This window comes from Meles meles, chromosome 4 (genome assembly GCF_922984935.1).
Source record: "Meles meles chromosome 4, mMelMel3.1 paternal haplotype, whole genome shotgun sequence".
In the NCBI taxonomy this organism is placed as follows: Eukaryota; Metazoa; Chordata; class Mammalia; order Carnivora; family Mustelidae; genus Meles; species Meles meles.
This window is the reverse complement of record NC_060069.1, coordinates 142,114,938-142,127,852: the sequence shown is the minus strand read 5'-3', so window position 1 is coordinate 142,127,852 and position 12,915 is coordinate 142,114,938. Positions and strand designations below refer to the sequence as shown.

The 12,915-nt window shown below is 37.5% G+C and overlaps 2 pseudogenes; both read right to left on the bottom strand.

Annotated features, from left to right (window-relative positions):
• Positions 1-478: 478 nt before the first annotated feature.
• On the bottom strand, positions 479-1,230 carry LOC123940306 (annotated as a pseudogene).
• A 1,067-nt stretch (positions 1,231-2,297) lies between these two features.
• Positions 2,298-12,904, bottom strand: LOC123940792 (annotated as a pseudogene).
• Positions 12,905-12,915: the final 11 nt, after the last annotated feature.

Below are 12,915 nucleotides of genomic sequence, written 5' to 3'. Positions count from 1 at the left end.
TGAGAAATTCCCTAGAATAAATTTCATGATGTCCAGTTTTGCTTCAAGTTTTAGCTCTCTCTTACCATTAAAAAAATTTTTAAAAAAAGGACTATTATGAAATCCACATAAGTAACACCCAGAGAAAAAACAACAGCTCTTTCCTTTTCAACTCATGGAGTAGAAAAGAGAAAAAAATGACCACGGGGCCCATGGATTCCACTTTTGTTCTGTAGTCAAATGTGCTCCCTCATACCACTCATGGCAGGCTCCAGTCTTGACTCCTCATCACTGACATACCAAGGGAAAGAGGTCATGGGAGTGTTAGTCACTGTTTTGAGGAGCATTTCAATCACTGACATTATTTGGAATTGTCAGTATATAATGACAATAAAAGTAGAACAAATTTTAGTTGGATGTTTATGTCTTTATTTTTTATCATGCTGTATGATCTTTAGTTAAGGAGAAAGATTTCCAATCATGTCACCTAGGGACCATTCTACCCACTGCTCTGTTTGGCTACCAGTCTCTTGTCTTTCTCTTTGGTAATGGTGAGGTACATACTTTTTCCACGTGGAGGAGAAATCCATGGTTCATTTCTTTTGCCAATAAAAAAATATTGGCGAGCTGGGTGGCAAAATTGTTGCCATTGGCATCCTTCATGTGAACTACATCAAAAGAACCAAGGTGTCTCTCTCTGTTGGTGATCACACCAATTCTTCCCAGGTTAGCACCTCCAGTCTCCATATACAAATTACCATATTTGATGAAATCAGTAATTTTTCCAGTCTCCAATGGTGTCATCCATCTTCATGAAGAGATTAGGATAGAGGATAGTGTGAGCATCCTGGGTCACCAAATGAGGGATTCCTTTTGTCCCCACAAAGATCTTTCTCAACTTGTACAACATATACTTGCCTCCTAAGGTGTAAGCCAATGAACAGCAAAGCAACCCTTGCCGTCGTGGATCAGATGGAAATTCTCCCCCATCTTGTAAGTGCTGATGACGTTCATAAAACCAGCAGGGTAGGTTGTATAAGTTCAGACCTTGCCATCAATCTTGAGGAAATGTTGCATACAGGTCTTCTTTGCTTCATCTCCTGTAAGGACATACTTAAGTCTGTTCCTTAGGAAAATGATCAGTGGGAGACATTCTCTCAGCTTATGGGGATAAGTAGATGGATGAAAAGCAAACACACTAGTCAGTTTCTCCAGCATCCAAAGCTGTGAAGCTACTACATACTTCAGATGCTTCTTAGACCATAAGCCATGTCTGTATTAGGCAGAAAAAAGACTTACTGCTTTTTGGTTTTGTTTTGTTTTTGTTTTTTCTCCACAGAAAACTTGTCCCTTTACGCCCTATATCACTTTTACAGACCCATACACGTCTTGGTACTTTCTCGAACTGGTCACATGAACATACTAGCGACATGAGTCTAGGACTCTGTCTAGTCTACAGTGTGAAGGAGGTCAAATATTTACTTTTCTGTAACAAATATGTGCTCCTATGAACATGTAGCAGCCTTCTTCTGTTATAGTAAGATTTCTTTTTCCTCAAGTTATACATTGTAGAATAGCTTCTTTCCATTTTTAATTGACTGTCGATTTAGTCTCAAATACCTTATGAAATTTTTTTTAAGATTTTTTTTTTAATTTATTCATTTGAAAGAGAGAGAGGATCACAAGTAGGCCGAGAGCAGGCAGAAAGAGATGGGGAAGCAGGCTCCCCACTGAGTGGGGACGCGGGGCTCGATCCCAAGACCCTGAGATCATGACCCAAGCGGAAAGCAGAGGCTCAACCCACTGAGCCACCCAGGCACACCACCTTATGAAATATTTTAATTTATTATGTCTATTCGATACTTCCTTAGTTGTTTGTTATATAGCCTTGACTTATCCTAATACTCTTTAGGACATAATTGATATAGACCATACCAGCAAAAGTTAGGGTACATTGTTTTGAGTCAATACAAATTAATTTAAAGGAATAGACTTTCCCACTTAAAGAAAAATGGCTCACGACAGGCTAAAGGTAAGATAAAAACAAAACTAAACTAAAACCTTTGAAGCCCTAACATTTATCCAGAAACTATTTAAGAACACCCATGTTAGATAGCTGTAGGAATAAAATAACTTACCATTCACACTCAAACAGAATACATGCTGAGATTCAGAAAAGATGGGATTTTATTCAAGTCAATTGCCTTCTATGAGAAAAAAAGATTAGAGGAAAAACTAATGATGGAAAATATATAACAGTAATTCACTTTAAAATGAAAGGTCAGGGGTAAGAATGTTCACTTATTTTCCATTAAAGACTAGATATAAAATTGACTGCCACTGAGATCAAATATCTCATAATTTTCTTCTGCCTTTACTACAGCTTTCCCATTGCCTCCATACCATTTCAGATTCACCATAGCGATTTCCAATCTAATGGTGCTAAACACAGAGAGAAGTTCAAAGTAAAAACACAGATGAAGTACAAACTGATAAACTCATTGAATGAAGGAGAATAACTCAAACAACGTCATGGTGCATTCTTTGATGATGGAAAAGATGGGTACAATGATTACACAACATGGCACGATGAACAAACAAATGTTTGTGATAAGCAATTGTCCTCTTCCAAATTTCAAGCTTCCATTCCCCTCTCTTTTTGACTCTCTGTTGGGAATTCCCAGTCCTATTTATTTTTTTATGAATTTATTTATTTATTTGACAGGGAGAGACACAGCAAGAGAGGGAACACAAGCAGGGAGAGTGGAAGAGGGAGAAGCAGGCTCCCTGGAGCAGAGAGCCTAATTCAGGGCTCAATCCCAGGACCCTGGGACCATGATCGGAGCCCAAGGCAGAGGCCTTAAGGACGGAGCCACCTGGGCACACCAAGGAATTCCCAATCCTATTAGTCATAGCACATCTACACAGTATAGAAATTTCTATGAGCTTTTTTCCCCTCTTTTTTAAATCCCAGGACTTTCTTTGGGATTCAATTCGAGGGAACTATGAACTCGAACACTGTCCAAAAGAGAAGTAAGTGACTGAGACAGCATTGCTGAGTTAATTTTTTTCTTTTAATTTTGAGAAACTATTGTACACCTAATTAGTGGCACTTGGAAGGATTTTGGTAAATTTTAATTTGGAATTTAATATAATATTTGCAAATGTCTGGTAGCTTGTGCATAATTCTGAGCTGCATTTACCAAAGTAGTGAAATAGTGTCACTGAGTATATATCAAAATAGGTAATAGGAGAAACTGATCAGCAGTGAAGGGGAGAATAAAGGCCATGGAATCAGATAGAGCTGACTCTGACTCTTACTTTTGTAGATTATAATGGTGTGGTGTGATGCCGTTACATATTTAACTCACCTAGATCCTTGTTTCAGAATCTATATAAAGTGAAGGCAGTCACTACAAGTTTCTTAAGATTCTACTTGGGACTTAACTTATTAGTGTACAAAAGTACTTCCTACAGGCTTATGAAATGTTTTAGGGGTCTACAAAGGTCTAGTGTATTTTTTTTTAAGATTTTATTTATTTATTTGATAGACAGAGATCACAAGTAGGCAGAAAGGCAGGCGGAAAGAGAGAGAGAGGAGGAAGCAGCTGGCTGAGCAGAGAGCCTGATGTGGGGCTCGATCCCAGGACCCTGGGATCATGACCTGAGCTGAAGGCAGAGGCTTAACCCACTGAGCCACCCAGGCGCCCCAGTCTAGTGTATTTCTAACCACGGGTTTTCAGTTGTATGATGATCTTGAAAAAAATCATTGTCAAAATATTCTGTAAAACTAGATGTAAACTTCATAAACAAACATGGCCATGTGATTTTTGTATTTATTTGCTTTTGTGTATGAGCTTGTCTGTAACAAGTAAAAGAAAAATCATATAATGGTACAGACTTAAGCAAAGATTTCACCGTGACTTAAACTGAGGAAAAAAATGAAAGAAGTAGAAGATTTAAGTTATCCTAAAGTACAAACTAGTATAAACGTACTGAACTGAAACAAACTGAACAAACAAACAAACAAACAAAAACCAGGCCACAAAACCTTTATATTTCCAGTAGAATATTATCTGACCGTGGTCCTTTTACTTACTAGCTTGTAACTGGTCTTTAGAGCTAGTATTAATTTAAAATCATCATATTTGGTGGGTGTATTATTGAATTAATTGGTCCTGCAAGATTTGGGGAACTGTTAAAAAACTAATTTTGTAAAGGATGTATATTCATAGTGACTATAGAAACATCTCAAAGGGGACTATATTATGTTGTAAAGAGCAATGATCAAGTAAAGAAGTAAAATTCACCTTTTGAGTGAAAGGTGAAGAAAAATTCACCTTTTTACTGCCAAACCCAACATCAATGTTACAATTTCAATAAATCAACTGTACATATCACATAAGTGTAATGGGGCTAATTCAAGTTTTATCAAAAACACGATTTTGTTTATAATTAATGCATTGTTTGGTTTTACATGTGGTTAAGGACCTTAAGCCTAAGAAGTTTATCTGTTTTATTTTTTGTCTATGTATAGTTCATTGTGTAAAAATTTACCTTAATACTTGTCAAGATTCTGGTATACTGAAAAATCACTTTCTAATAACCAATAATTGAAGCAACTACACAAACTTATAATTGATTTTTAGCTCATCTGGGTGGCTCAGTTGGTTAAGCAGCTCCTTCGGCTCAGGTCATGATCCCAGCGTCCTGGGATCGAGTCCCGCATTGGGCTCCTTGCTTGGTGGGGAGCCTGCTTCTGCCTCTGCCTGCCACTCTGTCTGCCTGTGCTTGCTCTCTCTCTCTGACCAAAAAAAAAAAGAAAAAAAAAAAATCTAAAAAAAAAAAGCTATGTAACGCAAGGATTTTAATTGTACATGTCTGTTAATTTTGCTTAGATTGGTAAGATTGATCTCTCTTTCAGTAATGTTTTTCTCACCCTACATTTCTGTGATATATAGACCATTTTTATGTCAAGGATTCCAAACCCACAGGATAGAAAAATCTAGAGTTGAGCAAAAAAACATGTATAACATCTTACCTTTTGAATAATTCAGAAGAGGAACGAAAGGACATTGCATAACAATAATATTTTTGTTGCATATTCTGTTTATAAGAAGACAAAGAAACAGGGCTTTTTTTCTGTTGTAGTATGAAATCACATATATTTGAGGAAAGATGTACATTGACGGAAGAAATAGAGATTCTGAGAGAGAAAATAAAAGAAAGATGTTGGAAACAGAGGGCAGAGTATGTGTCAAAATTTGGTGATAAGAAGGAATTAGAGGAGGGAGAGGCATGTGGGTGGAGGGTGGAGGGTGGGTGGGAGGAAAAGATCATTCATTCACTCATTCATTCATTCAGTCATGCAGTAAATGAAACAAACACTCCTTTATCAAGAACATATTGAATTCTGGTTATGTGCCAGGCTCTGAGTTAGAATCTGAGTATGTAGTTGGGAATAAAATGAACACTTTACTCACAGCGTGGTACAAGAGATAATCAATCAAATGAACAAAGTTAATTGTATCATTAATTTTATTCATTACCAAAAAATGGGACATTAATTTTCTTGTAATTCCTGCTTACTTAAGACACAATTGTGCCATCAGGCAAGAATAGAATATTAGAAATGTATGCTTAAGGGGCACCTGGGTGGCTCAGCGGGTTAAAGCCTCTGCCTTCAGCTCAGGTCATGATCCCAGGGTCCTGGGATTGAGCCCCGCATTGGGTTCTCTGCTTAGTGGAGAGCCTGCTTCCTCCTCTCTCTCTTTCCGCCTGCCTCTCTGCCTACTTGTAATCTCTATCTGTCAAATAAATAAATCTTTAAAAAAAAAAAAAGAAATGTATGCTTAATAATTTGTCTAAATTCATCCTGTAAGAACACAGGACAATATTATTCTTCACATTCGCATCATTTCTTTCTTTTTTTTTTTTTTTTTTTTAGCTTGTTTTCAGTTTGGGGCAGAAAGAGATGGATTAATGATTTAATTGGAGGTACACTGTATTTCACATGCTGATATCCCTTCACATTGTCTTTTGAATCATTCATTAATTGCAAAGCAGAGTGTTATGCACAAAGCATAGAAGGGCTGCTTTTATTTTAAAATGTCAAAACCCATAATTGAACTGCAATTTTAGTTTTATCTTTGAGACTGCTGATTCATGCCAACATTTCTAAAAATCTTATTAGGGATTAGTAATAATTGAGTTTTTGTGGTCATTTTTAAGATCAAATTAAATGAAGCATTATGATCTAGTTTGACCTTTGTAGAAATGTTATCCAGTAAAAAACAAAAAACAAAAAACAAAAAAAAAACTTAAGATGCACAATGTGAATATAGAGTTTACCCTTGTACAGCACAGGGGTGAGGACTGTGGCTCTCCAATGCAGTCAGAAATCTGCATATAACTTCTGACTCTCCAAAATCTTTCAGTAGCTGCTGTTGACCAGAAAACTTACCAATAACATAAACAGTCAATTAACACATTCTTTGTATGTTGTACGTATGATAGACTATATACTTATAATGAAGTAAGCTAGAGAAAAGAAAATATTACTAAGAAAACTCATAAGGAAGAGAAAATACATTTACAGAACTATATTGTATTTATAGGAAAAAATCCGCACATAAGTGGACTCATGCCATTCAAACTAGTGTTGTTCAAGGGTCAGCTGTACTTAGTGCCTTAGAACTATAAACTTGAAATGGTTAAAATAGGAAATTTAATATTATTTATATTTTGCCCAAAAAAGGGGAAGAAACCCTAAGAAATATGTGAAAAAATAACAGAGAGCAGTTCCTTACTGTTTCTTGATCTTCAGCTTTCTTACATAATCCTTAGAGCCATGGTCCTCAACCTCTATTGTCCATGGGACACATTTGAGAATGTGTCTGATCAAATGACGACTTCTTGTGTATATAAACAAACATGCACAGTGATTTTGAATAATTTTGTAGGTCTCATAGACATCCTTTAGTCCCTCTTTCAGCCTTAGAAAGGATTTACCCCCCTCATAGTCTTGGAATCATTTTTAAATCACTGAATCATTAGAGAAAGATTTCTTGTGAAAAACAAACCACCAGTCGAAGAAACTATATCAAATGAACAACTTCTCTTCTTGTTCAGTTTGGTCTGTTGAGGAATCAGAACCAAATAAAATAAAGGCACGGAAGGGTACTGTGGGAGAAGAGGGAAGGAGTGACTGGGTCAGGACAGAAAGCGCATAGATACTAAGTCATGAGCCAGACCATAGGAATGGAAAGGAGCTTCACAGATTGGGAAGAAAGGAAGAACATTTTAGACAGGAGAATCACCACAGGCAAGGTCCTGAGAGGTTCTGTGGTGTAGGCAATGAGAATAGAGATCCCATTATAAATGAAACATACGGAGTTTGCGACAGTGGGTAGAGAGGAAGCTGGGAGACTAGGCTTTAACATTTTGTAAGTATCAGCCTGTGGTGTTTGGGACTGACTGGAGGGGTGGGGTGTGCAAAATAGGACAGGAATGGAAGGCTGAACAAGGAAGGTTTTTGTCCTTGACATGGAATTGAATCTCATCCAAATGAGCTCACTGCTGGCAATAGAAATAACGCACTTGATCTGCTACTGAGCACAACTTCAGGGAAACCACAATGGAAAATGTGAGTATGATCATTTAGTTCCTCCATGGAATAAAAGCCTGTCACCGGTTTGCCACCTCTCTGGCTATGAGACGGTTTGAAGACACACAAAGTGTGAGGACACATCTGGCTACACTGATGACCTGCCTAATAATCTACAAGAAATATCCATTTGAAATCATATAACTGGAGCCAGAAAACAGCTATTTGATAGTTTTTTAAAAAGTATTTTAGAGTTGTAAATCTGGAAAGGCTAAGAATTTAAACAGCATAATCGTCTTTTAAATGCTTCAATTTTGATATAAAGTATGCTGTTGAGGAAAAACTTTTTATGATCCATAATACAAGTATACTCTCCCTCAACCTCATTCCCATCTTAAGATGTCCTCTATTAAGAGTAAAATTTTGAATAGCAAAACCTTAATGACTCATTCATGTTCATGATCATTTATGGCCGTTACAGCATAGGTCACTCACAGCTTCTGTTATTATCAGAACATTAAAAACCCTGCCAGGGTTTTTCATTGTTATCTGTTTGACATCCACTTATTATTTACCTTTGGGAACCTCACAGATGGCCCAATTTCCTTCTGATCCTCTTAATGAAGAGTGATCATTATTTTTATGGGTCCTCCTGGGGTACCCTATCTGTAAGTAAATAGCTAGCAGAAAGAGAGAAATTATATTTAGAGTCATTACCAACTGACCACACCTCAGAAAGAAACCTGTGCAGTTAAATTGGACCCCAATTCTTTGAACTTTAATCTTCCAGGAAAGATGGAGGTAAAGATAATGAGTTAAATAAAAGTGAAAGCACACTATAATCCTTGTATATACTTACAAATATTTAGGATACAGATAAAAAGACCTTACTCAAACTGGCCTAACCTAGGGGATGTCTTAACTTCTGTAATCAAGAATTTCAGAGGAATGGATGGCTTTGACACAAGTTCTTTCAAAGATTATTTATTTATTAGAGAAAGAGAGAGAGAGAGAGTATGGGGGAGAGGCAGAAGGAGAGGGAGAGAGACTCCCTGCTGAGTACAGAGCCTGACCTGGGGCTTGATCTCAAGATCTGAGATCATTACCTGAGTCAAAATCAAGAGTCAAACGCTCAACCAACTGAACCACCCAGGCATCCTAACACAACTTCTTTTAGAGGTTCAACTAATGTCTTAAATTTGGTTTCCTTCCATCAGTTGATTCTTTTTTCTTTAGGTTACCTTTTCCAGACAGGAAACCACATGTGATTACAAGATTGGGACCCAGCTTTTGGGATGAACATCCTCATCTAATAGGAAAGTGTACTTATCCTGATAGTCCCTGCCAAAATCCAAGTATATCTCTTTGTGTGGGATTGCATCTCTTGCCCAGCCCTGAACATAGAGCAACATTCGGGTAGTGTGAAAACTGTTTTACTCTTGGCTCATACAACCCATATGTGCTAAAAGAAGAGAAAATGGAAAAGAAACCAGTTAGTTAAAGCCATAAATTATCATGACAATAAGACAATAATAAGATACAGTTAAAAAATAACCTTGGTTGTGATTGATATCAGTAGTGAATAGTTGAGTCATCAAAACGAATTAAAGCTAATACCTTTAAAAATCATAAAACTATATATATTTTTAAATAAGTAAATCTTATAAAGGTATATATTTTTGGCTACTATTTTCATGTAGGCCCACGACAATTCTTAAAGCATAATGTTCTCAAAAGTATCTTTCTTTCCCAAAACACAGCACAATAAACATTCTACTTTCCATTGTTGCTTTTGTAAAGCAAATATTTAAAGATACTTACAAAATAATCTGATGTCATAATTCCTTTTTTATCAGTGTTTCCTTCAATTTTATATGCTTATATCAACAGTAAATTTTTTAGACACTCAGAGCATGTTTTTATAGGTTGTCTTCTTTCCCTAAAGCACACCTAAAGTACATCTTAGATTTCCATTTTTACTTGCTTTAAAGTACAGTAAGGGACTTCCAGTCCCGACAAGATAGTATAGACTCATTTCTCCCTATTCTCTCCTCTTCCTCTCCACAAAGTACAACTATAAACCCTGGAAATAATTCAAGAGACAGCAAAGACAGAGCACTGACAAGACAATAGGAAGGTGAGTGGGTTAAAGAGGCCAAGACCTCAACAACAGCATAGAGGCAATTTGGCTGTACTCCCACAACACACACAAAGACCACTCAGACTCCTTGTCTTCAGACGTCCAGCCTAGCAACAGAAGGCAGTTCAAGGAGGCTGATTTCCTTCTTGAATCAAAAGGGAATTCCTCTGACAGCATCAATGATAAAGAGGTCAGTTGGGAACCCCACAAACAAAAAGCAGCCAGCAGGGGGAGTATTCTTCTTTCCTGCTAAATGTTAAGACAATTCTCTTAGCAGCTTCTTTGTCCACGTGGACCTAATCTCCCTCTTTTCTGTCCAGAGATTCTGGCTGGCTCGGGGTAGGAGGAAGTGGGATTTCTGGTGGAACCCACCAAATCCCTCTTCTAACCTTCCAATCTGGGGAATCACCGACTGCCCCACCCCCATCCCACTCAGCATGCTCAAGGGAAAGGAAAGCACCAGTTGCAACAGATAAACCAAGTCAACCAAGACAGAATTGCAAAGGCTCTGAAAGGTCCACTGATAGCCTCCAAAAGTGAACTAAGACTAGGGGCCTAAACCTAAATAAGGAGCCTGCTTACTAAAAGAATAAAGGTAAAAACAATGAAATAGGGATGCCTTGGTGGCTCAGTTGGTTGAGCTTCTGACTCTTGGTTTCCAGCTGAGGTAGGGATCTCAGAGTTGTAGGATTAGACCTGCAGGAACTCTGTGCTCAGCCTGGAGTCTGCTTGCCCCTCCCTCTCCTTCTCCTTTTGTTCCCTCTGTTACTGACCACCGGACCACCGCCCATCCGACACACACACCCAGTCCTGCTCCAGCTCATGCTCTCTCTCAAAAAACAAACCAAAAAACTGAAATAAGCCCAGAGTCTCCTAATTGTGGGGACAAAAATCTTCTCTGGGTTTCTCAGTATTCCTATAAAAAGGTCATAGTCTCCTGAAACTCTTTATATAACATGAAAATTAGATCTGTAGCCATCTATCTACTTGATTGTTCTGATATAAAATAATAGTAAAATGTCTTCTTTCTAAGAGGACCAAATGATTATACTCTGGCAAGGTTTCTAGACAAGCCACCAAGGAGCCCTGAGCACAGGGAGCTATGTTCCTCAATATTTACATTTCAAGAAGAATGAGAACCTTGACCTTGAAAGAGCTCTTCCTTTTAGGCTGAGAAGTCTATAGAAGACAATCTGACAACCATCAAACATTTTATTTACATAACAAATGTCTGGAATAAAGATACAGTTTCAGGAATGCAGGGGTATCAGCCATTTTCCCCTTTCTATAAGCAGATAAAATTTTTCCTTCTCCCCTCACCTACAGAGTCAAGCCACTCACAAAGCAAAAAATCTGTGGGCTATCATCTATGCCTGAGGAGTAAGATAAAGTCCCCTAGGGTGACTGACCACTTCTTATTTACTATAATAAATAAGAGCAGTCAACTGATGCCAAGACTGAAATAAATTATCTCACAAGAATATTAAAGCACCTATCATAAAAATGCTTCAGTGATCAATTACGGATTCTCTGGAAACAGATTTAAAAAAGAAAGAAAGAAAGAAAGAAAATCCCAGAGCAGAACTAAGATTTGTAAAGCAATCAAATTCATATTATAGAACTAAAAATCAGAATCAAATTGATATTATATAACTGGAAAATAGAATAAAAGGTACTTTTGAAAACCCACTAGATGAACTCAATAGCAGGATGACAAGGGATAGAATCAATAAGCTTAAGGACAGAGCAATAAAATTCACCTACTATGAACAACGGAGAGAAAAAAAATCACTGAAAAATATTGAACGCAGGCACAGGGACCTATAGAATTATAATAAAGGATTCCACATATGCATCTTCACAGTCCCACAGGAGAGAAGAAAGAGTGGAGCTAAACAAGCATTTGAATAAATTATGACTGAAAACATGCCAAATTTGGCAAAATACACAAACCTACACATTCAAGAAAGTGAGTGGATCCCCAACAGTTAAATTGTTAAAAAAAAAAAAAAAAAGCAACAGAAAAAACAGATATTATAATTAAACTTTGGAAAACTAAAGATAAAGGAATCTAAGTGGAGTTGAGGTTTCCACACTTCATGCCAGACAGGAAAATGTTATTAGTAGATTTCTATGAATCAAATATGCATTTTGTAATATCCAAAAGCCACTAGGAAACTATATGGAGAGATACATCCATAAGCACTATAAATAAAGTGTACTTTCAATGCAGCCTGATCAAATTTTTCCCCTAATTTTGACATTATCCCCTCCTTTTGAAAAAATTTAATTAATTAATTGATTAATTAATTTATTATTTAATTTTTTTGAGAAGGAGCATGCTTTATTGGGGAACAAGCACTCCATGTGAGCAGCAGATAGAGGTCGCTTGGCAGGTATTATACGTATCGCCTCAAAAAGATACACAGCAGTTTCTGCCAAGAAAGAGCTACTGGAACATGGGTTCCTTTGGGCAACTTCCCCAACCTCATCCTTCAGAGGGCCCAGAACACTCCCAATCATTTCCTTGAAGGAAACTGTGGTCTGCTGGAGATGGAACCCCACAGGGGTGCCTTCTTGGGTTTGTTGTTGTTGTTGTTGTTTATAATGAACACCTTCTTTAGATTTTATTGTCTACATTTGTTAATTTCATTCTATATTCTCTCAAGTCACCAGTCTAGCTTCTGTACAGATTGCCTTGATGCTGGCACCAGGAGAGGTCATCGGTAGCTGTGGTCAAGTCATCCAGGGTTAGACCATCCGCCAGCACCACCCTGCTGGTGTGGATCTGAGAAATGTGCTGCTTAGTCTTTTCATCAGGCATGGGAAACTCGATCTTCCTTTAAATACAGCCCGATTTAATGAGTGCTAGATCTAAAGTTTCTATTTGCTTTGTGGCCATGATAACTTTTACATCACCCCTTGAACCAAATCTGTCCAACTGGTTCAACAGGTCCAACATTGTTTGTTCAATTTCTCCCACCAGAATTTGAGTCCTATCTTTTGTTCCAATGGTATCAATTTCATCAATAGACAATGATGGATGGTGCATGTTCTTCAGCAACTCGAAATAATTCCCCAGCTGGTTTGGGGCCGTCATCCAGGTACTGCTGAATAAATTCAGGGCCAACCATTCTCAAGAAAGTGGCTGAAGTTTGGTTTGCTAGGGCTTTGGTTAATAAGGTTTACC